Source organism: Ahaetulla prasina, chromosome 18 (assembly GCF_028640845.1).
Source record: "Ahaetulla prasina isolate Xishuangbanna chromosome 18, ASM2864084v1, whole genome shotgun sequence".
Lineage (NCBI taxonomy): Eukaryota > Metazoa > Chordata > Lepidosauria > Squamata > Colubridae > Ahaetulla > Ahaetulla prasina.
This window is the reverse complement of record NC_080556.1, coordinates 4,107,312-4,132,138: the sequence shown is the minus strand read 5'-3', so window position 1 is coordinate 4,132,138 and position 24,827 is coordinate 4,107,312. Positions and strand designations below refer to the sequence as shown.

Genomic DNA, 24,827 nt, shown 5'->3' with positions numbered 1-24,827 from the left:
TTTGGATTATTGCAATGCTCTCTACATGGGGCTGCCCTTGAAGTGCACCCGGAGGCTGCAGCTAGTCCAGAATGCAGCTGCGCGGGTGATTGAGGGAGCTCCATGTTGCTCCCGGGTAACACCACTCCTGCGCAGTTTGCACTGGCTTCCTGTGGTCTTTCGGGTGCGCTTTAAGATTTTGGTTACCACCTTTAAAGCGCTCCATGTTTTAGGGCCCGGGTACTTACGGGACCGCCTGCTGTTACCCTATGCCTCCCACCGACCCGTACGCTCTCACAGAGAGGGACTTCTCAGGGTGCCGTCCGCCAGACAATGTCGGCTGGCAGCCCCCAGGGGCAGGGCCTTCTCTGTGGGGGCTCCTACGCTTTGGAACGAACTTCCCCCCTGGTTTAAGTCAAGTGCCTGATCTTCGGACTTTTCGCCGTGAGATGAAAACACATCTATTTATTCAAGCGGGACTGGCCTAACTAAATTTTAATCTGGGGTTATTTATATTTTTAGGGTTTTTTAAACTATTTTAAATGTTTTAAATTTTTTAAATTTTTGGCCATTTTGCAATATGTTTGTTTTAGTCTTGTTTTAATTTATATATTGCGTTTTTTATTTGGCTGTACACCGCCCTGAGTCCTTCGGGAGAAGGGCGGTATAAAAATCGAATAAATAAATAAATAAATAAATAAATTTAAAACAGATGATTTAAAAAAAGTCAAAATAGTGGTGAAAGATCAGGAATTTGGAAATTCCCCTCCCTCTGTGGAGACTTTTTCTGGAAACCACCCTCTCATCTTAAGACTGTGCCATCTTCCCAAAATTTCCTAATTCTTCAGTGACAACAAAAATGACTGTTTTGGTGCAAGTTTTCTGATCAAGTGTCTGTTTTTATCCAACGGAAGAATGATTCGGCCAATTTAGCTGGGTAAACGAAATGTTATGAGGGAAAAGGAAGTATGGATGCAGACAAATCAAAAAGAAATATTTTTGATTTAGAGATGCCGAAGGCCAAAGTCAATTTCTTGTTAAACAGCCTCCAGATAAGGAGTCCTTAGTTATCTCTGAGCTTGGCTGTTGTCTTGCAGACAACACTGCATTACCTCAGCTAAATAGCACTGATGATGTTACCTAGTTGGGTAATGAAACGTCAGCAAGAAAACTGCCAACCTTCATTTCAATATTCTTCATCAGCCACCAGATACAAATACCAACCTATATTTATGGTCTACTGCGATGTCACTCAACCTTGGCTACTGGGAGATGTGTGGACTTCAAACTCCCAGAATTCCTCAGTCAGCATTCACTGAGATTTAACAGCATCTTTAAATCTATTGTGTCTTCCACCTGAGCTTTCCATCCCACTGAACGTTGTTTAAGGTTGAAAAAATAAGGACTATTGGTAGCATCAAGGCATTAAGAGATTTATTTATTTAATCAAATTTGTATACCGCCCTATCTCCCGAAGGACTCAGGGCAGTTCACAGGCCAATAAAAACATATAAATACAGATTAAGATCACAATTAAAAAACTTATTCTAAAGCCAAATTAATTAAAATGATATAAATACTAAAACCAATTAAAATCAATACAAATTTAAAACCTAGCCCAGTCCTGCGCAAATGAATAAATATGTTTTAAGCTCGCGACGGAAGGTTCGGAGGTCCGGAAGTTGACGAAGTCCTGGGGGGAGTTCATTCCAGAGGGCGGGAGCCCCCACAGAGAAGGCCCTTCCCCTGGGCGTCGCCAGACGACACTGCCTAGCTGACGGCACCCTGAGGAGTCCCTCTCTGTGAGAGCGCACGGGTCGGTGAGAGGTATTCGGTAGCAGTAGGCGGTCCCGTAAGTAACCCGGCCCTATGCCATGGAGCGCTTTAAAGATGGTTACCAAAACCTTGAAGCGCACCCGGAAGGCCACAGGTAGCCAGTGCAGTCTGCGCAGGAGAGGTGTCACGCGGGAGCCACGGGGGGCTCCCTCTATCACCCGCACAGCCGCATTCTGAACTAACTGCAGTCTCCGGATGCCCTTCAAGGGGAGCCCCATGTAGAGAGCATTGCAGTAATCCAGGCGAGACGTCACGAGGGCGTGAGTGACCGTGCATAGGGCATCCCGGTCTAGAAAGGGGCGCAACTGGCGCACCAGGCGAACCTGGTAAAAAGCTCTCCTGGAGACGGCCGTCAAATGATCTTCCAGAGACAGCCGTTCATCCAGGAGAACGCCCAAGTTGCGCACCCTCCCCATCGGGGCCAATGACTCGCCTCCGACAGTCAGCCGTGGACTCAGACCCGGAGCAGACCATGTCAGGACTGCTTAAAACAAGCTAAGAGTTCACACCTTGCACTAACATCCTACTAGCCACCTTCAAGTTAGTTAAGGTAAAGGTAAAGGTTCCCCTCGCAACTATGTGCTAGTCCTTCCCAACTTTAGGGGGCGGTGCTCTTCTCTGTTTCAAAGCCGAAGAGCCAGCGCTGTCCGAAGACGTCTCCGTGGTCATGTGGCCGGCAAGACTCCACGCCAAAGGCGCACGGAACGCTGTTCCCTTCCCACCAAAGGTGGTCCTTATTTTTCTACTTGCATTTTTTTTTTTAACCTGCTTTCGAACTGCTAGGTTGGCAGAAGCTGGGACAAGTCACGGGAGCTCACCCCGTTACGCGGGACCAGGGATTCGAATTGCTAAACTACCAACCTTTCGATCGACAAGCTCAGCGTCTTAGCCACTGAGACACCACGTCAAGTTAGTTAAGACAATGTTATTCTGTGCTAGCATTCGGAGTTTAGATGGCTTGGCATGACAATGGCCAACACATGGCACTGATTCCAGGCCATTCTTAATTTCTGCACAGCACAACCGCCAAACTGGGTGGTTTTGCAAAAGTCAAAATTGCAGTAAATTTGGCTTTGAGTGAGCATAACTTGAGTATGTGTGCGAGAGAGTAATTTTATACATTGGGGGGAGGGGGTTGTCCCTACCCAAACAGAGCCCCTGCCAGATAGCAATGTATTTCAATACAGCTGGTCCTTGACTTACGACCACAATTGAGCCCAACATTTCTGTTGCTAAGCGAGACACTTGCCCTATCTTACGACCTTTCTTGCAAGACAGGTATTTCACTGACGTTTCCTGAAGAGTTACAACCCCGTGGATCAAATGAGGAAGCTTCCCCCCCCCCCACGCCTTACATTTATTATAAACCGAGTGCTCGGAAATATACAGCGAAGGCCAGCTCATGCCTTGCAATTAGCATGGTTAATTTGTTACTCGAGGGGAATAAGTCACAACTAGCTGACTTCACTGCACTGTGCCAAGACATAGGATGGTAGGTAAACCTCAATAGCTGGGCCTCCGCATGGTGCTAATCAAAACCTCCCCCAAGTCCCCCATTAACGATAAGCGTCACACACAAACACAACTTAAGTGTGCAACAGGGGAATGGAGGATTACGACATTAGCTAACCTAAGATGTTAAGCTTGGCGTGGCCGTTTTATTAATCTTTTGAAGATGTTACAGTTGTCGGGAGTGTTTTTTGGGAGCTGCAAGGCTCAATTTTTAAAATATTAAAGGGTTATCGAAAGCCTGATTTTTCAGCTTGCGGAGTACCCCCCCCCCTCAAAAAAATGTGGGACTCATGAGTATTCTGACATACCTGGAGATTTGGCCTTCTTTTATAACTTGAGCAATTCAGCTACTTCCCTTCCTGAAAAACTCAGATTCACCTGTGTCCCACTCTAAAGGGAGCTAATCTTGTGAACATTTTGAGGAAGAAAGTCTACAAAAACAGCCGCATAAAATTCCCGTCCGGGTGGAGACCCATAGCTTATGAGGAAGTAAAATCTCACTGCGCAATAGTAGAATATACCAAATATCCAGAAAGAGAGTAATTTACCGTATTTTCTTTCGTCCTCCACCCTTTTCGATGGATAATTTTTAAAATTACCGGATCTATTCTTCGTTTCCAGTTCAAAAGGAACAGATCCCATATTTGCCTATTACAGTATTTACCAATTGGTATCAAATTCACAGATGAATAAAACTACTAACCGCTTATTAGAACAATAATATATTCTTCAGCCATCTTGGTAAAAATCTAACAGCTGAGCACAGTACCTTGTGCACAGATTAAGAGTTAAGTAAATTACATCATGGCTTAAAGGAATTTGACAAGAGGCAAATACAGAGTAAAAAAGGATTTAGGAAATTGCTATTAACTAGATCAGGGGTCATCAACCTTTCGGACTTCAGAGACCGCTAAATTCATAATTTTAAATCCCGTGGACTACTAATACAATTTTTAAAAAAAAGATAAACAGTATTTAGTGCAATATAAAAAATACGAATCATTTTTCTGCGGACCACCAAAATTTTCTCGTGGATCACCAGTGGTCCAAGGGCCACCAGTTGGTGACCACTGAACTAGATAATAAATAAAGGTCATAAGGCTATAAAGAGTTAAAACCTATATTATAAACCCTTTTATAGTTCGATCCTAAGTAGAGGCAGAGATTTCTCTCTCTGGGCACATTGAGAATATATCTGCTGAACAAAACTCCGCACTGGCAACAAGAAGGGCATCCGGCCATTCAGCACTCTGCTAGCTCCATTTAGCTGCCCAGACTCCACCCCGCAAGGGATTATGGACAGTGGTGGGATTCAACTGGTGTAACAACCGGTTAGCTGAGCGTGCGCACAGTGCATTTGAAAACAGCTCTAAACCTTACCTTCTACTGCAACCCCCGTGAGTAAAACAGCTGAGGCACGGCAATCCACTCTGCCGCGCCTATCAGCTGGGCTTCAAACAGAGGAAATATAGGTCAGTATAGCGCAGGGGCGGGCAGGCGGGCCCAGCTGATCGTTGGAGCAAACCAGTTTGCTCTCAGCTGATTGTCAGAGCTACCGATTCGGTACGAACCGGCTGAACCCCATCCCTGATTATGGGGTCGTTAAACGAAGATGATGATAAACCCTTTTACAGATTAAAACAATGGTACAGAACCAGACCACTGTTCCACCCGCATTTATATTGCCAACACAGACTGGCAGCCCTCAATTCAGGATTTTCAGCAAAAGTTTTTCTCGGCAAGAAGAAGAAAAAAAAAAAAAGTCCACCGATTCTCCTTAAATATGCCAGCAATTTGGAAGGATTCTTATCCCAAGGGCAGTTTCTTAAGGGGAGTTTTCGAATGGTGCTTATTAAAGCAGGCCTCTCTCAAAATATAAACACTAGGAAAACAGGAAACCCTTTAGATTTGATCTACCCAACTGGCACAGCTCACACGCTAACAGCGGGGAGATTAACAAATCCATAAAATAAGTACCGTATAATTAGATGGTGAGGATGCTTGGCTCCCTTGATCGGTGTTTGTTTATGCGATGGATAAAATGAAGAACCACTCTGGTAAAAAAAACAGAAGTGCTGTGTTGCGTATCACAAAAAAAAAAGGCGGAAGAGAATTGGCCAATGTTAACTCTTCTGCAACGTAGCAATTACAGTCTATATTTTTATTTTATTTATGAAGGAAATTTATATGGCCGCCAACTCGGGGTGAGTTGCAGGAATAAAACCCGAAATACAAAACCCAACCTAGATGGCGATTCACAAAAAAAAATCAAAAGGAGCAATGTGAACCTAATCCAGAATAATAAATTCGACACCTGCTCCTTTTCACCTATAAAGATAATTGGAAATTTGAGCTTATCGTAACTTCACTTGTGTGATGATGTTTCCAGCTATCTTACTTTATTACTAGCTGGCTAAATTAATTAAGGAACGGGCTCCATGGTTTTAATCATCTATGGCTCTTGTCATAACAAGCCAAGAATTAGGAAGTATAGGTAGTTCTCGACTTACGACCACAGTTGAGGCCCAAATTCCTGTCGCCAAGTGAAACGTTTGTTAAGCGACTTGCAACCCCTTTTACGACCTTTCTTGCCACGTTCGTTAAGCGAATCAGTGCAGTGGTTGAGTTAATAACGGGGTTGTTACGCGAATCTGCCTTCCCTGTAGACACACCCACCCCTAGGACACTGCAACCGTCATAAATATGAGTCAGTTGCGAAGCATCCTGAGTTTTGATCACGTGAGACGCTGCCACCGGTCGTAAGCGTGAAAAACGATCCTAAGTCCCTTTTTCCCCATGCCATTCTAACTTCGAATGGTCACTAAACGGACTGTTGTAAATCGAGGACTATCTGTACAAGCTTGGCCGTTTAACCCCAGTTGGTGGGTTGCTCCCGATTCGCACAAACTGGCAGCGGCGGGAACAGGACGCTCCGCCCACCCATCCAAATGTCATCAGAAACACTCTGCACATGCGCAAAAGTGCCCCGCGCGCATTCACGCACTGCCGATAGCAAATTGGTAGCGCCAGGATTTGAAACCCACTACTGCCCTGTACCTTTTAAGAAATTGCTTGACATACAAAGAAAATGCATATAAAATGTTCTACAGGTGGCACCTGCCCCCTTCGAGACTAGCGAAAATGTATCCCAAAATGTCTCCCATATGCTGGAAATGTAAAAATAAAGATGGAACATATTACCATATGTGGTGGTCCTGCCCCGAATCACGTAAATATTGGTTAAAAATTAAAAAGTGGCTACAAGAAATTACGAATGAACAATTGGATCTAGAACCCGAACTTTTTTTATTGGGGATTTAAAAAAAAAAATACTTGAAGAGTATAAAATATTTAATACTACATATATTAACTGCTGCTAGGATGGCCTTTGCTCAATGTTGGAAACAGCCATGTGTGCCCTCAGAGAGACTTATTATACAAAAGATTATGAATTGCGCAGAAATGGACAAACTAACTCTGAGTCTGAAGGGTAAAGAGACATCAGTATTTTATGGTATATGGGAACGGTGGTATGGATGGATGGAAAGGAGATAGGAATATTTAGTTACTAAGCATAATCAATAGATAAAATAAGAATACAAATATGTAGAATTTAATGTTTGTCATTATTGCACGGATTATTGTCAGATGAAAAATACCACAAATAGCTGTTAAATGATATAAGCTTTTCTTTTTCCTTTTTTTATGCTTTTAATGTAAAAAAGTTCAATAAAATATACTTAAAAAAAAAAAAGAAATTGCTTGAATTCTCCCATTAAGAGGAAACAAGAGAGACATTCAACAAAATAACAACAAACGGGCACTTGATCTTGCCATGACCCTGGGAGGGGGGAAATGAAGCAGTTTATTCATCATGTATACAATTTGTCAAAGATGCAGACCTACAACCCTATACCATTCAGTTCTATTTTTATCCTCTCTCGGGGCAGACAAAAGATGAGGTAATAGGAGAACGTGTCATTTTTTTTCCTCCCCTTCTTTTGGGAGAAATTTTGCTCTGCGTCCTAATCATTTCGAGCAGCTTTGCAGGAATGCACGGCGGTTTATTATTTATTGGCTGAAAATTCAGTTTTCATTTTCTTCACTGGCGAATTCCTTCCTCCTCCTTCTTAGTCTCCTCCATCTGGTCAGGAGCAGACCAATTTTACCGTGTTTCTCCAAAAATAAAACCGGGTTTTATATTAATTTTTGCTCCAAAAAAACCACACATTAGGGCTTATTTTATGGTTAGGTCTTATTTGGGGGGGGGGGAATATGGTACTAAAATGTGTCTCTGGCTGACGATATAAACTGGGGTTTATTTTTAACAGTAGGGCTTATATTACGAACATCCTGAAAAATCACGCTAAGGCTTATTTTCCAGTTGAGTCTTATTTTCAGCGAAACAGGGTATATACTGGTAGTCCTTGACTTGCAAGTTTGTTTAGTGACTGTTGAAAGTTACAGCGACACAGAAGTGACTTACGACCGTTTTTCACACTTAACGACCGTGGCCAGCGTTTCCATAGTGATGTGTTCAAAATCAAGACATTTTGCAACAGACTCGTATTTATGACGGTTGGGGTATCCTGAGGTCACGGGGGTCATCTTTGGCGATCTTTTCACCAGCCAAGTCAATGGGGAAGCCAGATTCGCTCAACAAACCTTGTGACCAACTTACCCGAGTGTAGCGATTCACTTAATAACGGTGGCAAGCAAGGTCGTTTAAGGGAGCAAAGCAAGCCCCCTAACAACTGTACCGCTTAGCCACAGATATTTTGCACCCACTGTCGTCGTAAGTCGAGGAGTACAAAAGAGCTGAAATGAAGACCCAGTCGCTATGTCTTCACAGGAAGGGAAGTTAACATCATAATGCACTTGATTTAATTTTTGTTAGCATGCTGGGTGGGCTGAGCCAAATCTGGTTTATTCATTCACCCGAAGGCTTGAAGAAATGGCATATTTTAAACCTTAGAGTTAAGTCTTGGGGGGGGGTGTCCCTGGCCACAAAAGGTATTTGCAGGAGGTCCATGATGAAGAAAAGGTTGAGAATCACTGACCTAGAATCCTAGGTTAAAGCAAGCCCTTGCTTAATTCAGGGTGTGAAAACTCACAGATGTTGTTTGTGCGCGGTCCCCGTCGCTGGAATGTTTAAAACCTGATTTCTACAACTTGGCAATTTCTCCAGACGACAATTCCAATCCGCCTGAACCAGCAATTAGAAAGTAGACATCAAAACCTTCTCAACATCATCTGATTTCTTGCCATGTTTATATCCGATCCTGGTTGATTGCAAAATCCTGACTTTGTTGTGGTCCGTCAGCAGCCTGCGGAGCTGGCAGCGCAGTCGGAGACCGATGAGGCTGAGGAAGAGCGTGGGCCAGTCCTGGAGGCTGGGGAAGGCCCGGGTGAGGGCTCTGTATCGGAGACAGAGATGGAGCCAGGGCCATCGGGGAGTGATGTGCGGACTCTGGAGCCTCCAGAGGCTGATAGTAGTGAGGCAGAGGAACAGGAGGAGCCTGTTCCTAATACACGCATGAGAAGAGCTGCCAGAAGGCAAGAGCAGTTCAAGCAAAGAGGACGACTCTGGAGTAGGGCCAAGAGATGATTGGCCCCTCCCATAAGGCTTAAAAGACCAGCAACGGCGTTTGGGCTGTTTGCCGGAAAACAACGTTGATAGCCTTGCTCCTTGTCTTGCTGCATTTATTTCTTGTCGGCGTCTTCTGCTTCTGAACTTTTGCCAAGAAAAAGCCTTTGGCAGTTTGCCTAATTAAGACCAAGGTTGGTGATAAGACTGAAGAATTGTGTTATGAAGAATTTGCTTTGATTTAGTTTGGACGCCACCGAGAATGAGTTAAGTCTCAGCTGTTCTAATAAAGTCTGTTTGTTTTTGAACTGATTGCGTTTACTACTACCTACTTGGGCCAGGGTCACAACAGGCTTGTCCGCAAGTACCAGACTAAGATCCTGGGTTCAAGTGACTAGTGAGGCCTTTTTTCCCTGGGTTAGCTTTACCCACACATGTGAAAGTTGTCAAACAGGATTCATACAATGGTAAATACCAAGTTCATCCAATGATACTACAAGAAAAACCGAATCAGACATTGGTTTCTATCACAGCCATTCAGTCCATGCTTTTTATGCATCGTATTACCGCTTGTAATTTGAACTACAGCATAGTAAACAAACGGGCAGAGAGGACTGAAGAATTTCTTCACTCTCATACCGGTTGCAAAATTGTTTCTTGAGAAATGGAAAACGGGAAACTGCAGGACAGAAAAACATCCTTTTTTTTCAAATAAGATGGATTCTTGCTTTATGTCACTTTTCTTGCACCACTCGAAAACGCAAAAGGATGGTTGGAATCAAAGAGAGGGTTTCAAAGTTGCTCAAAGACATTTCTGAACATAATAAGACTTAGAGGAGGACAGCGGAAAGTGTAAATGTGACTTGAATCGCGTTTAGGTAAAGGTTCCCCTCGCACATATGTGCTAGTCGTTCCCAACTCTAAGGGGCGGTGCTCATTTCTGTTTCAAAGCCGAAGAGCCAGCGCTGTCTGAAGACGTCTCCGTGGTCATGTGGCCGGCATGACTCAACGCCAAAGGCGCACGGAACGTCATTCCCTTCCCACCAAAGGTGGTCCCTATTTTTTTCTACTTGCATTTTTTACCTGCTTTCGAACCGTTAGGTTGGCAGAAGCTGGGACAAGGAATGGGAGCTCACCCCGTTACGCGGCGCTAGGGATTCGACCCGCTGAACTGCCGACCTTTTGATCGACAAGCTCAGTGTCTTAGCCCCTGAGCCACCGTGTCCCTCAAAAATCACATTTAAACCTTCTTGAAGCTAAGCCAATGGTCTGGTTAAACTGAGCCACATTTACTGAATAACCTGGAATTGGTTAGCTAGGCTGACACAATTTAAGTTAGAAACCCTGGTTTTTCAAGCCCTTATGGATGAGATGCACAGAGTGTACATGGCAAAAACAACGAATATTGTGGCTCTGAGTGTCTCCCAAGGTGTGAGGCAGCTATGGCTTGACAGTGGCTTAGCTCCAAGTGATTCACCATCCACACACACACCAAATATTGCAATTTTTCAACAGCCTTGCTTTAAGGGCGTCTTTGAAATTATGGATTTGTTAGATTTGAGCCTCGCAGATTTTATTCATCATCTACCAAGGCAGATGGTTTTCGTGATTCCTGCCTGGTTTGCTAAATGACCAGCTCAAGAAGATTCCACTTAATGGCTACTCCCCTCCCTGCCCCACAGTACTGTATTATGAAACCGCAAACGTCAGTCAAGGGTCCATCAATTCGTGGGTGTGCAAACCATGAGGCCATGAGGCCTGTTTATGATTTTCTCTGTTCCATCAACCTAGAAAATGTTAATTTTCTGGACAAGCCATGGATTAGTGGGTCAAGTGCACGCAGCCAAGGCGTTCTTAGACAAACTATTAATTCCCCCCCCCCTTTTTATAATGGTTGGTTGGAGCTATCATTCACTTTTCCCTGGATGTGAATATTCACACTCACACACACACACACATCCAACAGTTGTATCCATTTCCCCTGGCTTGTCAACCACATAGAAAACCTTGCAAAAACAAGGAAGTTCGCTGAAAGGAAGTTAAACAACATCTATACATCCCCATTATCTATCACATGAATATCTCTACCAAGCGCTCTGCGGCTGTTGTGTCTTACAAATAGGCTCTTAATTTCAATTTGAGCATTTATAGAAGAACATTGGAACTTATTCTCCCTTTATTAATTGTACCCTTTTGAAGCCTTACTGCTGAAAGCACTATAATTATCTACTTTCTTTAAAAGACTGGTCTGAACTCCCAAACAAAATAAATACACTTTTAAAGAGATGGAAGAGGATATTTGTTAGAAGAGTGCTCGCTTTTGCTTCTTTTGGGAATCTCGTCATATAACGGTTGTGTTATCCTATTTACTGGACTGTGACTTTTTAAGATAACATTCTCATTCTTTCTGCAAACATTCCAGTGCTAACAAAAGAGCCAAAAATGATTAGGCTGCATTTCTAGAGTCAAAACAACAGAGTAAAAGGAAAATTTGATGCGCTTCCAAGAAAATCCGTTGTTTTGTAAGCAATGAAACAATGGTTAGGACCAGTTATGAAATGATGCACAATTACAGCACATATTTGCCAAGAAAGGCAAGCTTGCAAAAGACTTTGGATCTGGCACCTCTTTTCTGGAAATCCGCTATTTTATTTATATTGCTACCAATTGCTACCAACCTGCCTTCCATTGAGGACCTGTATACTGCACGAATCAAGAAGAGGGCCGTGAAAATATTTGCAGATCCCTCACATCCTGGACATAAACTGTTTCAACTCCTACCCTCAAAACGACGCTATAGAGCACTGCACACCAGAACAACTAGACACAAGAACAGTTTTTTCCCGAAGGCCATCACTCTGCTAAACAAATAATTCCATCAACACTGTCAGACTATTTACTGAATCTGCACTACTATTAATCGTTTCATAGTTCCTATCACCAATCTCTTTCCACTTATGACTGTATGACTATAACTTGTTGCTGGCAATCCTTATGATTTATATTGATATACTGATCATCGTGTTGTAAATGTTGTACCTTGATGAACGTATCTTTTCTTTTATGTACACTGAGAGCATATGCACCAAGACAAATTCCTTGTGTGTCCAATCACACTTGGCCAATAAAAATTCTAAATTCTAAAAAAAAAATATCCTTATATTATTTATTATGGTCTGTCACACAGTTACACACACGTTTAGACTGGGTTTGGCATTTTTATCCACCTATTAAGTCCTTCCCAAGGCTCTGAAAAGGCAGATCTTCTGGTTTGAGGGTGTCAAAATATATAGATTATTATTATTATCTATGAAGATTCTCAATCATCCAGGTTCTGATTGTCCCAAAGGTGTGTTTTGGTGGACAAGTGGACTTTCTTAGGTTTTTTTTTAAAAAATTATTTTATTTCACTTCTGAACTGAAGAAACTACTTGGATAAAGAAGCGAAACGTTTTTAAAGAAGAAGAAAAAAACAAGAAAATCCACTTGTCTTTTTTTGGGGGGGTGGGGCGAGAAGCACCTTTGGAATATCAATTACTTAGGTTAAAAGCATTATAATCCGGTACATTTGGTATATCCGCCTGTAAGAAAGTTGAACGGCAGGAATTATAACGTAATCACATTTCGTAAGGAGATACAGGATGCAAATCCCAGTGGGGGGGGGGGGGAAAGGCAGCATTTAGTACATTACACAACGCATTTAATTGCTGACTGAATTCATCCCCCCCTCGTGGGTTTGCGGAACCCTTAACTAACCAAGCAGGTTTGGAGTTGTGTTTGATGCAACACAACACAACAACGTACCCAACAAACAGCCCCAGCAAAGGTGAAAAAACTAACCAGGCAGGTTGTGTGTTGTCTGTGTTTGTGCAGTGCAATGCAAGGATGGGCAGGAGCAGCCCCCTTGACTTGTGTGTTTGTGTGTGTGCAATGCAATGCAATGCAATGATGGGCAGGAGGAGCCCCTTCACTTGTGTGTGTGTGTGGTTTTGTGTGTGTGATTGTGTGTGTGTGTGCAATGCAATGATGGGCAGGATGAGCCCCTTAGCTGGGTGGGGGGGGGATAAAACCTGGTTGGTACTGCTTGGGTGGATGATGGAAATTGTGGTCCAACGTTCCCCAACTCTTGACGGGGTAAAAAAGGGACCGTGGGCACCAGGTTGGGGAACTGGCTGGAGTCCCTTGTGTTGTTTTTTCCCCCCCTTCCCTTCTAACCCACAACGCTCGGCCCCGCCCCTCCTGCTGACGTCACTCACCCTCGCGCCCAGGCCCCTCCTCCGCCGCCGCCGCTCCCTCTCTCTCGCGCGCGCTGCTGCCCTTCGGTCCGAGCGCCTCCGCGGTGGGCCTCCTCACAGGCCTTCGGCCGCTGTCGTCGTCTTCTTCTCTGCCGCCGCTGCTACTCGCCGCGGGCGCCTCCAGGCCAGCGAATCCGGCCGAGGGCGGCCGCCGCCGCGGAGCCCGCCACGCACCGCCCCCATTCCCCGCCCCTCGGCCCGCCTCAGCGAACCTCCCCTCCTGAGGGAAAGGGCGGGCGCGCGGCGCGCCTGCGCACTCGCAACTCTCGGGTGGATGAGAGAGCTGTTTTTTTTTAAAAAAAAAAAAGCCTAGAGCGGCGCACGGCGTGGCGTTGCGTCGCGAGTCCCTCCCGCCTTCCTTCGCTGCCCCCTATTGGGAAGCGAGGGAAGTCCTGGAAATAAGACTAAATATAAGATCTTCCCCCAGATATAGAAACTCGGGGTTTTTTTTTTAATTTTTTTTTTTTTAAATTTCAGCATTGCTCATTTCCTCTTTGTGTGTTAATGCCGCTTGGATTCAGGCAGGGCAAGTAAAAGGGGCATTGCGGGTAGTCCTCGACTTACGACGGTTTGTTTAGTGACCCTTCAACGTGGTGGCTCACGACCATTTTTCCCACTTAATGACCATCGCAGCCTCCCCACAGTGTCATTTACCTTTGGATGCTTGGCGGTGGACGACTCACGTTTATAACGGTTGCAGCGTCCACGGGTCACGTGATCCGCGTCGGCGACCGACGAGCAAAATCAATGGGGAAGTCAGATTCGCTTTCCGACCGTGTGACTAACTGAACAACGGCGGGGATTCACTTAACAGCAAAGGTGGCAAGCGAGCTTGTAAAATGGGTGCAAAAAAAAAATAATCGACGACTGTCCTGCTTAGAAACAGAAATTGTTGGGCTCAATTGTGGTCGCAAGTCGAGGACTTACCTGTACTTCCAAAATTTCCCAGGAGGGGATGAGCTTGGTGCCTTTTCGGTTCCCAAGAAGGAAAAATTAAGTGAGGTTGATCCGTTTTTGGGACGAGGTCGCAATAAACCCGTGTTTTATTCTGTATTTATATGCATGTTTTATTAGGCTGTAAACCGCCCTGAGTCCCCTGGGAGATAGGACGGTATGTAAATGTGATTAAATAAAATAAATAAATAAACCCGCTGTCAGTCCAGACATGATTGTTCTCACCACAGTGAAAGATAAAATGAATCAACTGTCAGTAACCTCTTCAGGTCAACCAGTTGAAAGTGACAGAAATCAAACGCTTTTGGTCAGAATATCATGCTTTTTACTACTGAGCCCATGAAAAGCAAAGAATGAATGGCATTGCTTTCAGGGTCCGAAAAGGATGAAGAGAAGACTGTACTTGGGTATAATGCCATCAATGACTGAATAATAGCACTTAGGCAATCTTGAATATGACAGTTACTCAAGTTAGAGTAGCAGAACAGGAGGAAGTTCCTGTTCATGGGCAAGTTCCAAGTCAAGCTAAAGTGAGAGAACATCAACCAGTTTCCATGATATGATGTTGAACCTACAATTTCAAGGAGAACTTCAGGGATTGATTGGAAGTCTTGAACTTCATAGGTAGGGAAGAAGACCAACTGTTAAAGGAAATCCAATAGGTTGTTACAGATAAATATGAAAAAAGATTGCTGAAGATTAAGAAACATAGATGTCAGAACAGACAGTAGAAAATTGCCTAGAAGAAAAGCCAAGAAAGGTAAAAGATCTTAGGGAATTTCAAAAAGCTGTGAGAAACAAACGACATTACAACGATATCTATAAAGACATCAGAGATGAAACTGACTCTTCCAAAGAGTCAGTTTCATCTCTGGGAATGCTATATGCAGAACAGAAAGCCATAGCTCAGACAGAACATGGTCAAACAGACTGACTCCAGTTTGGCAAAATAGCGAGACATGCCTATATACTCTTCCTTTATTTATTCAACCTGTATACAGTATATATACTGAGGATCAGAAGAAGATGAGTATGTTTTTAGAATTGGAGAAATATCAATCAATCTGTATTATGCTTAAGATACTTCTCTGATAACTGAAAATGCAAATGATTCAGAAGCTCTATGTCTATGGAGATTCTCAGTCATCCAGGTCATGGCTGTCCCAAAGGTGTTTTTTCAAGAGGCAACTGGACTTCCTTGTTTTTCTTTGAAGGCATTTCACTTCTCATCCCATATGCTTCTTCAAGAAGCTTCTTGGATGAGAAGTGACACGTCTGCAAGGAAGAACAAGGAGGTCCAGTTACTTCTTGAAAAAAAACCTTTGGGACATTCACAAGCTCTAATAATGAAAGTCATGGAGGACAGTGAAAAAAAGAATGGTACTAAGATTAAATACAGGTAGTCCTCAGTTAATGACAATAATTGGGACTGGAATTGCCATTGCTAAGTGATGTGGTCATAAATGACTGTGGGTCTTTAAGTGAGGACATCATATGCTTGTTGTTTGCAACCACATGCCAGCTCCCTCTTGGTCTTTGCTTGTCAAAATCTGGCAAATAATGTTGTAAATGGTGACCTCATGATTACAGGGACACCAGAACTCTGATGACCGATCATATCATTTTTCAGCACCAATGCAAGTTTGAACAGTTGCTGAATGAGTGATCATTAACCAGAGACCACCTGTATGAAGAAGACCAAACTAATGACAACAATTCAGCGACCAATAAAAGATATTGATATGATAGTTTTTGACGTTTAGGATCAACAACCAACATCAAATTGTAAAAGTAAGGGTCTACATTTAGGCCAAAAAAACAAAATGCACCAGTACCGTATATGTGGGCAGGAGCAGCCCCCTTGACTTGTGTGTTTGTGTGTGTGCAATGCAATGCAATGCAATGCAATGATGGGCAGGAGGAGCCCCTTGGCTTGTGTGTGTGTGTGTGGTTTTGTGTGTGTGATTGTGTGTGTGTGCAATGCAATGATGGGCAGGATGAGCCCCTTAGCTTGGTGGGGGGGGGGGAATAAAACCTGGTTGGTACTGCTTGGGTGGATGATGGAAATTGTGGTCCAACGTTCCCCAACTCTTGACGGGGTAAAAAAGGGACCGTGGGCGCCAGGTTGGGGAACTGGCTGGAGTCCCTTGTGTTGTTTTTTTTCCCCCTTCCCTTCTAACCCACAACGCTCGGCCCCGCCCCTCCTGCTGACGTCACTCACCCTCGCGCCCAGGCCCCTCCTCCGCCGCCGCCGCCGCTCCCTCTCTCTCGCGCGCGCTGCTGCCCTTCGGTCCGAGCGCCTCCGCGGTGGGCCTCCTCACAGGCCTTCGGCCGCTGTCGTCGTCGTCTTCTCCGCCGCCGCTGCTGCTCGCCGCGGGCGCCTCCAGGCCAGCGAATCCGGCCGAGGGCGGCCGCCGCCGCGGAGCCCGCCACGCACCGCCCCCATTCTCCGCCCCTCGGCCCGCCTCAGCGAACCTCCCCTCCTGAGGGAAAGGGCGGGCGCGCGGCGCGCCTGCGCACTCGCAACTCTCGGGGTGGATGAGAGAGCTGTTTTTAAAAAAAAAAAAAAAAAAGCCTAGAGCGGCGCACGGCGTGGCGTTGCGTCGCGAGTCCCTCCCGCCTTCCTTCGCTGCCCCCTATTGGGAAGCGAGGGAAGTCCTGGAAATAAGACTAAATATAAGATCTTCCCCCAGATATAGAAACTCGGATTTTTTTTTTAATTTTTTTTTTTTAAATTTCAGCATTGCTCATTTCCTCTTTGTGTGTTAATGCCGCTTGGATTCAGGCAGGGCAAGTAAAAGGGGCATTGCGGGTAGTCCTCGACTTACGACGGTTTGTTTAGTGACCCTTCAACGTGGTGGCTCACGACCGTTTTTTCCCACTTCACGATCATCGCAGCCTCCCCACAGTGTCATTTACCTTTGGATGCTTGGCGGTGGACGACTCACGTTTATAACGGTTGCAGCGTCCACGGGTCACGTGATCCGCGTCGGCGACCGACAAGCAAAATCAATGGGGAAGTCAGATTCGCTTTCCGACCGTGTGACTAACTGAACAACGGCGGGGATTCACTTAACAGCAAAGGTGGCAAGCGAGCTTGTAAAATGGGTACAAAAAAAAAAAAATCGACGACTGTCCTGCTTAGAAACAGAAATTGTTGGGCTCAATTGTGGTCGCAAGTCGAGGACTTACCTGTACTTCCAAAATTTTCCAGGAGGGGATGAGCTTGGTGCCTTTTCGGTTCCCAAGAAGGAAAAATTAAGTGAGGTTGATCCGTTTTTGGGACGAGGTCGCAATAAACCCGTGTTTTATTCTGTATTTATATGCATGTTTTATTAGGCTGTAAACCGCCCTGAGTCCCCTGGGAGATAGGACGGTATGTAAATGTGATTAAATAAAATAAATAAATAAATAAATAAACCCGCTGTCAGTCCAGACATGATTGACAGGTCCTCCAGTGACATGAAAATTTTGAATTATAATGTCACAACCCTGTTTAGTTAAATGGATTTAGAAGGTTCAATGCCAAATCAGAATTCTGCATACTAAATTCTTACTACAAGACCACAAACGTATGGTAACTTTTATCAATGCTCTGATTTCCCCTTTTCTTTTTTTTAAAAAAATACAGCGTTAATTTATTTGCGCTATTTATACGCTCGTGGTGACAGAAACTGTCTGCCAGTAGACTGAATAAATTGAATTTTATTGCGTTAAAATGATGTGGGATGGCCATTATCAAATACTAAGCTGCATCTTACAACGTCGGCTCCAAACAGGTTTGCATTAATATCAAAATGTATTTTAACGATGAAAAGACGAAGGTCAAAATGCATAAAGGGAATATATACATATTTTCCCCCAAAACGCACAGAATATCTGAAAGTCCACCAAACGGACTCCAAACTATGAAAGTTTAGACAAAGATGGCTCATGCTTCAGACAGAATCCCTGTTACAGACTGAACTCCACAAATAAATAAATAAGACGATCTGGCTAACCAAATTCTGTTCATTTCCCCTATTAATTTAATCAGTGCCGTTTTCATCTGCCAGCTGTCAGATCCAGATGACTAGGAATTTGCACATGCATTGAATATCAATAAGACTTTTGTTCTCTCCTGCCTGATTCCTACATTAATATTCTTTTCATCTACAGCTATATTTATACCTGTAAGCTCCAGCTGGCAGAAAACACCAGGTGTTTTCAAAAGCATTTGGAAGTGAAAGAAAGAAAGAAAGAGAAAAAAAAGGCTCTTTGTTTCCAAAGGGACTGGAAGAGCCAACAAATAAAATCTATTCCCTAACTATTGTCACTCACTCCTAAAATGACCAAATAATTTTCCTCATTTTCCTGAAAAGCCCTTCTCTTAAGGTCATATCAATAGGAAAGAAGTTGGTTGCTAATAAATGATTTGCTTGGTTTAGCCCTGATTACAAAAATAAGCCACTAGTCCTCATGTACTTTTACTTATTTCTTGACTAAATAATTATTTTCTGTCAGAAGCAAACAGAAAAGCCGTATCGCTCCAGCCGCCAGATGTCCAACCGCAAAGTTAGCCCAAAAGAGTGTTTTTAAGATTTATTTATTATTCGATACTTGGAAGATAATGCCGACAGATATTGACTTAAAATGACTCTTGGAGAAGGAGGGAACCTTAGCAATCCCTCCACTCTACCTAGACCCTAATTGCAATTTCTTTTTTTTTTCTTTTCTTTTTCCTTCCCAAAGCACCTTCTGTTTTATCTACTTAATTATTATTTTTTCTGGAGGGTTTCCATTCCATCTGCCATTTAATGGGTCCCCTGCATTTTACAACCAGTTTTATCTATTAGAAGCGATCTCTTCTGGATGTGTACCTTGGAGAAATGAAGGATTGATTATGGCCATTTTCGGTCTCGTTGCAGAAGGAAAATAAACAAAATAGATTTAAACTTAATGTCAACCGCTTTAATCTAGATTGCAGAAAAGAATCATCAGTGCTTGGAATACTTTACCTGACTCTGTGGTCTCTTCTCATAATCCTAAAAGCTTTAAAGAAAAACTTTCTACTGTTGACCTCACCCCATTCCTAAGAGGACCATAAGGGGCGTGCATAAGCGCACAAACGTGCCTACCGTTCCTGTCCTATTGTTTTTCTTTTCTTCTATACCTTTATATACTATATAACCTTTCTGTATGATAGTTACATATATTGTTGTGACAAAATAAATAAATAAAAATAAAATAAAATAAAAGACAGCAAGATTAATTTCGGTTTGCAAAATTCTAGCCTTCCATCAGTCCTTTGAAGAAAGCTTAAGTGTGGAAAGGGTTCCCTCTAGTGGAGCAAATGAGTAAGGACAGTTTTAGATTAAAAAAAAAAAAACTAGCCTATGTAGTTGAATTAAATGTTCCGTTTTCTTCAGAAACTTTTTTCTTTTCTTGGATTTATCCATGGTTGCCCTACCGGGGGTTGAAAAGGTCAGTAAATCGCGTGCTGGCGGGTGTCGCACATTGGTGGTTGTGAGGCATATTTTGAGTGACAGGGAGCCACAGCAGAGGGGTGAAAGAGCCACAGGGTTGCTGACCCCTGGGTTAAGCTAAGAGAATGTCAAAAAAAGATTTTATAATTGGGACAATGCCAGAATTTGAGATCAGCATGTTTGAAAAAGAGAGATGCATGGAATTCACAATTCCGAATTTTCCTAATTCTGCGATGTAGATAATGGATGGTATTTAATCATCCTTTTCGTTTTTGAAAAATGGTTGTCTCCTGAAACTACCGTTGTGCAGGAATATAAACAATGATAAATATTATTGTTCAGTAATGTCTGTATCAATGTCTCAGGAGCTAAGAATCTTATTTCAGGCAAATTACATTTGTCATATCGCTTCTGTTTGTGAGAATAAAGGCCCACTTTCTATAATGTGACACTCTCTTGAGTATGCAAACAATTCTCCTTATTTGTACACAAATCAAAGGACATTTTTAAAGCCACCAAATCGCACTTTATAGAGATTTAAAACCCTGCAAGGTGCAGCGAGTTTAACAAAACAAAGGTGTTTTATTTTTTTAGATAGATTTCATTGGCCAGTGATGAGTCTCCACCCTCTCATAAGCCATCATGTAAAGTTTCTTTTGTTTTTAAAAAAAGCTTTTGCAGGAAACAATTCATTTGTTTGGTAGAGTGGAAAGTTCTGTTCATGACTCTAAGAGACTGGGGCAACTTTTGCCTTATACTCTGTGCTTGGAAACCAAGTTACGTGGCAGCGTGCCAAACGAGAGAAGGTGTGTTTGAGAAATATTCCTTTGAAAAACTGTTTGGACAAACCTTGCAGACTGTGAATGACAGTAAATTCACAGTCGTGTAAATAAAAGAGGTTTTTTGGCCAGGATCAATTCCTGCTTCCTGCTTTTGCAGGGAGCCTAGGTCAGGACAGGCCTATGAAATGTCTTTTAACGCAAAGAGCCACCTTGCCAACTTTGTGTGGACCCAGAAACTAATCCATTCCGGCTGGACAGGAGACCGCCAAGCGATCCCCGAGTTCACGAGACAGGAAAGAGGCATGGTTAAAACGATGGGACGGGATGACCCGTACATCAAATCACCCAGATTTTACCTTGTCGGCAGCTTCTTTTTTCCGTTGGTTTCCCTCCCGACTCAACGCCAGAAGAAACCAATCATTTTATTTTTTTAAAAAAAACCACGGTTACGAAGAGCTACTGGACAGAGAGAGAGATGGTTTGAATCAGCAAACATGTAATTCTTTGTGAAAGCAGGGATGACTCATCCTGGATCGCCGCCAGCTCTCCTACCCTACCTCCTGGCAAGCTTATTTTCTCGGCTCCGGCTGCCACTGCATTTTTCAAGCCGAGATTTCCTGGGACCACAGTGGAGATGCCATCCCTCCAACCGCGTAAAAAAAAAAAAAAAAGGCTGGGATTTCTGAACAGAAAGAAGCCAGGTTTCTTTGGAGCCAATTTCAACTGTCAAGGCCCCCCAAGGGAAGGCTTACTCAGTTTAAATCTCGCCTTGGCAGAGAAATAAGGGCTCAATTTTCCCCGTTTCTCCCCCCCCAACTCCATCTCTTTGAGGTGAAATATTTTATAAATATTTTGATTTTTTTTGCTCTTCTTCCAGCCGGAATTCCTTTTCGGTTTTCCAGGGACTTTGCCAAGATCGACAAATGTCTGGCACGAAGGGCAGTGCCAACGTCTTGTTTTCTCTGGTCCCTTCAAGGTGCGGGATTACAGCACCCATCATCCTTGCCTAGCAGGCTCGAGGGCCCGTGCAATGAGCCGTGAACTTGGGTGCACCCACCCTTTGAAACAAATACAAACCTATTTTAGGGCCGAGACGCTAACCGAGACGGCAAAAACCTAGTGAAAAAGCCTCTTTGCAGGCAGCTTAAACAAAAAAAATAAAGACTCTGTAATCTTCAACAAAAATAAGCCTATTCATTTTGCACAATTTAGGGCCTGCTCTCCACGTCACAATCCTCAAAATGGCTTGGGCTTAAACAAAGAGAATCCAAGGTTAGTTCTAACCAGAGCTGGCATTCAGCCGGTTCAGGCGAACTGGTAGCGGAGATCGCGGCTGGGCAGGCCCACCTGCCCCGGCGCTATGCCATCCTATTTAGCCATATTTTCGAGGCAAAGCTCATGTGTCGAAGGCCGGGCGCCTGCACGGAAGGTGTGCACGTGTGCAAAGCGAGCGGCGAACCAGTGGTAAAAGTATGTGGAACCTACCTCCGGTTCTAACCTAGCTTAGCGGGATCGCACGCTTCAGATCTCCCAATTATAAACCTACATCGCACATTACAGATTATAGAATGTGTATAGACTGAGCCAATTATAGATAAAAACCTACATTATAGACCAGATGCTAAAAGAGATCCCACCATGAGTTGGTTCACACAACCTAAGACAAAGGTTAACAATGCCACTAATAGTTCCTCTGTACTTTGGGATATAGAGCCGAGTTCCAATCTTATTCTGCGCTGGGCCGTAATGTGTTATAAACCCAAAGACAAAAAGTGCCACCCTTGGGGCTTACCTAATCACATTTCATCTAAACCCAGTTGGTTTTGGCTTAAGCGGGTCGTTGGGAAACTCAGTGGTGGTTGCACAAACCATGGTTTATGGCATATAACCTTTTTCGGGAGGAACCAGGCCTACTTAGCCACGTTTCCCCGAAGAAGAAGAACAAAAAAACTGCTGCTTCCGCTCCCAGCAAAAACCACAAGGGTCCTCCGAGCAATTCATGTCAAACTGCTTTATTACATCTTAAATAACAGTACATTTTAATATAGGATCTATCTTGCATCCAGCTTTCTTGAAGTACACCGACTTTAAAATTAAATACAAAAAGTGAAGGAATCGGGGTGTGTGTGTGCGCAGAGGAAGCTCTACAGAGATTTATCTCAAGGGGGGCAAGGGAAGAGGAAAGAGGGTGATTAAAAAAAAATCCAAAAAAAAAAAAAAGAAGGAATCAAGATGCCAAACCCAGGCCTTTTTTTAAAAAAAAAATGCACGATTACAGCACATTTTGTACATAATGTCGCAGGGAGGGGGGAACGCAAGAGAGTGAAAAAGGAAGAGGGTTTTAAAAAAATCACTGCTAAAATAAAAAAAGTGGGGCGAGGGGGAAGGGAAGGGAGGAGAGGAAGAATCGAAAAGTTTATCCAAACAATTTGCTGTCCAAATGCTCATCAAACTTTCAAAATGCAAAGCGAGGAAAAGCGGCTTTAATTGGAAAGGGTTTCGACCCCGTTTTTTTTTCTTCCCTGTCTTTCTCCTTTCTCTACCCCAAATTTGAATCTAAGTGATTGTTGAAACAGCTGACTTTTTGCTTTCAAATTTGGGAGGGGGATTGGGGGGGGGAGAGAAAGCGGAGGGGGAACGTTCTTAAAAATGATGACTTTTATATCGCCCTGCTTCCAGATGTGTAAAAAAAAGACGTCTGGAGATTTTTTTTCCCAATTCTTCGGTTGAAATCCGTTTTTAATGCACCCCATTTGGTAAGGAAAATCAGCAACCCTTAACTAGTTGCTTTCTTTCTTTCTTTCTTTTTTTAAAAAAAATAAAAATAAAAAGGATGAGGTTAATTTCTCGAAAGAAAACACAAAGAGAAGGACGTCTTAGTTTTATTATGCACTTCAGCGTTTCTACAGCATGCGATTCTAAGAGTAATCCAACACCCCCCCCCAAATTGGCAAATCCCAAACGTGCCCCTCCCTCCTCCCCCAACTTTTCCATCATAATTGTTTTAATTTAGAAAAACCTCCGATCGTAGTTTTTCACTAAAAAATAAAAATCTTGCTTCAGACCCAGCCAAAGGTTCTGCTGGTGGGTTTTATTTCGCATTTCCCAGCCCCCCCACCTCCTTAGCCTCGCTCCTGAAACCGGAACCCACCAAATCTGGTGATTGATCGAAATTATGGGATAGTCTTCGGCGTTAAGTCAATCAAACTCAGCAGATAGGAAATGAAAAATTGGCCCGCCGGGCGAGATTGGGGGGGGGGGAAAAAAAAAAAAAAAAAGAGGGAACGTATTTTATTTTATGTTTTTGTTACCCATAGAAGTGAAAACATTTTTTTTTTAACATTCAATACCATGTACAGTGTGTGCTTGGTTATCTTCTTAACATTATCATATATATGCAATATTTGTGCAACGATTTGTGACATTAAGACAGATTTTTTTTTAAAAAAAAAAAGAAGAATAAAAAGAATAAAAAGTAAATCCAGGGAGTAAATTTACAGCATTTAACAACCCCCCCCAGAAACATCTGGGTTGGGAACTCCTTTTCTCTTGGCTCGAAATTGGATCATCATAAAAAGCAAATTGCATTTAAAAAAGATTAAAAAAAATTAAGACAGGGAAAAAAGGGCATGGAAACATGGACCAAAAAAAAAAAAGAGAGAGAGAGAAAGAGAGAGAGAGAGGAGATATAGATCTTGCTACGAACGCGACTTCTAAGTTTTGAAAATGAGATTAAAACGAAGCCTTCCCACCATAACCCATAAAGTCAGTATGCTTTGCCTTTGTTTGTTTGTTCAAACTACAGTGAAACTTAAAAGGTTATCTTTCGCTTTTTTGACAAGGTGTTTTGTTTTCCTTACTTATTTATCGTATCGTTTTACTTCGCTTTTAAAGTTTTGCCCGGGCATGCTTAACAACAAGCGTGTGTGATTTCTTTTTTAAGTTTTTTTTTTCTCTAGACAACCCCCCCCCAAATAATAATAATAATAATTAATAATAACATGTGGTCCCCAGTGGAATGCACAATTTTGATCTCTTTTGCTATTTACTGGTATAACAACGGTGGTGATTCCTTTTTTGAGAATTGTGCTCTTTGCTTCGGCAAGACTTTTGCTTTTGGACTTTGGTGGTGGGATAGGAAGGGGGGAGAGGGGGAGGGAGGGAAGAAAGAAAGAGAGAGAGAGAGAGAGAGAGAGAGAGAGAGAGAGGCAGGGAAGGGGATCCAAGTTAGTATATTGAGTTGGATACATTATTTTAAACTTTCAACCATTGGGGGAAAAAAAATTCTTCTGATCAGCGGGGAGTCGAGGGACTGTCCTGCCAGAAAATACACGGAAAGAGAGAGAGAGAGAGAGAGAAACTTGATTAGCCTTCCCAAACTTCCGGTATACCCGTTTTTTGCCCTCCCCAGGCTCCA

The 24,827-nt window shown here is 43.2% G+C and overlaps 2 protein-coding genes across 5 annotated transcripts in view; both read right to left on the bottom strand.

Moving 5' to 3' along the window:
* NADK (NAD kinase) overlaps positions 1-16,625 on the bottom strand; it is a 51,111-nt gene extending 34,486 nt beyond the window's left edge. Inside the window, exon 1 of one of the 3 annotated variants that reach the window (XM_058160942.1) lies at positions 16,385-16,625. The gene's annotated coding sequence lies outside the window, so the exon portion shown is untranslated. Of the gene's footprint in view, positions 1-5,304; positions 5,382-13,170; positions 13,396-16,384 lie in introns of those variants that run through there. The other 2 variants (XM_058160941.1, XM_058160943.1) reach the window with 2 other exon arrangements.
* Positions 16,626-22,406: 5,781 nt separating this feature from the next.
* The window catches only part of GNB1 (G protein subunit beta 1), a 55,072-nt gene continuing 52,651 nt past the window's right edge, over positions 22,407-24,827 (bottom strand). For both annotated transcript variants that reach the window (XM_058161077.1, XM_058161078.1), the window contains exon 11: positions 22,407-24,727. The gene's annotated coding sequence lies outside the window, so the exon portion shown is untranslated. The remainder of the gene's footprint in view (positions 24,728-24,827) is intronic.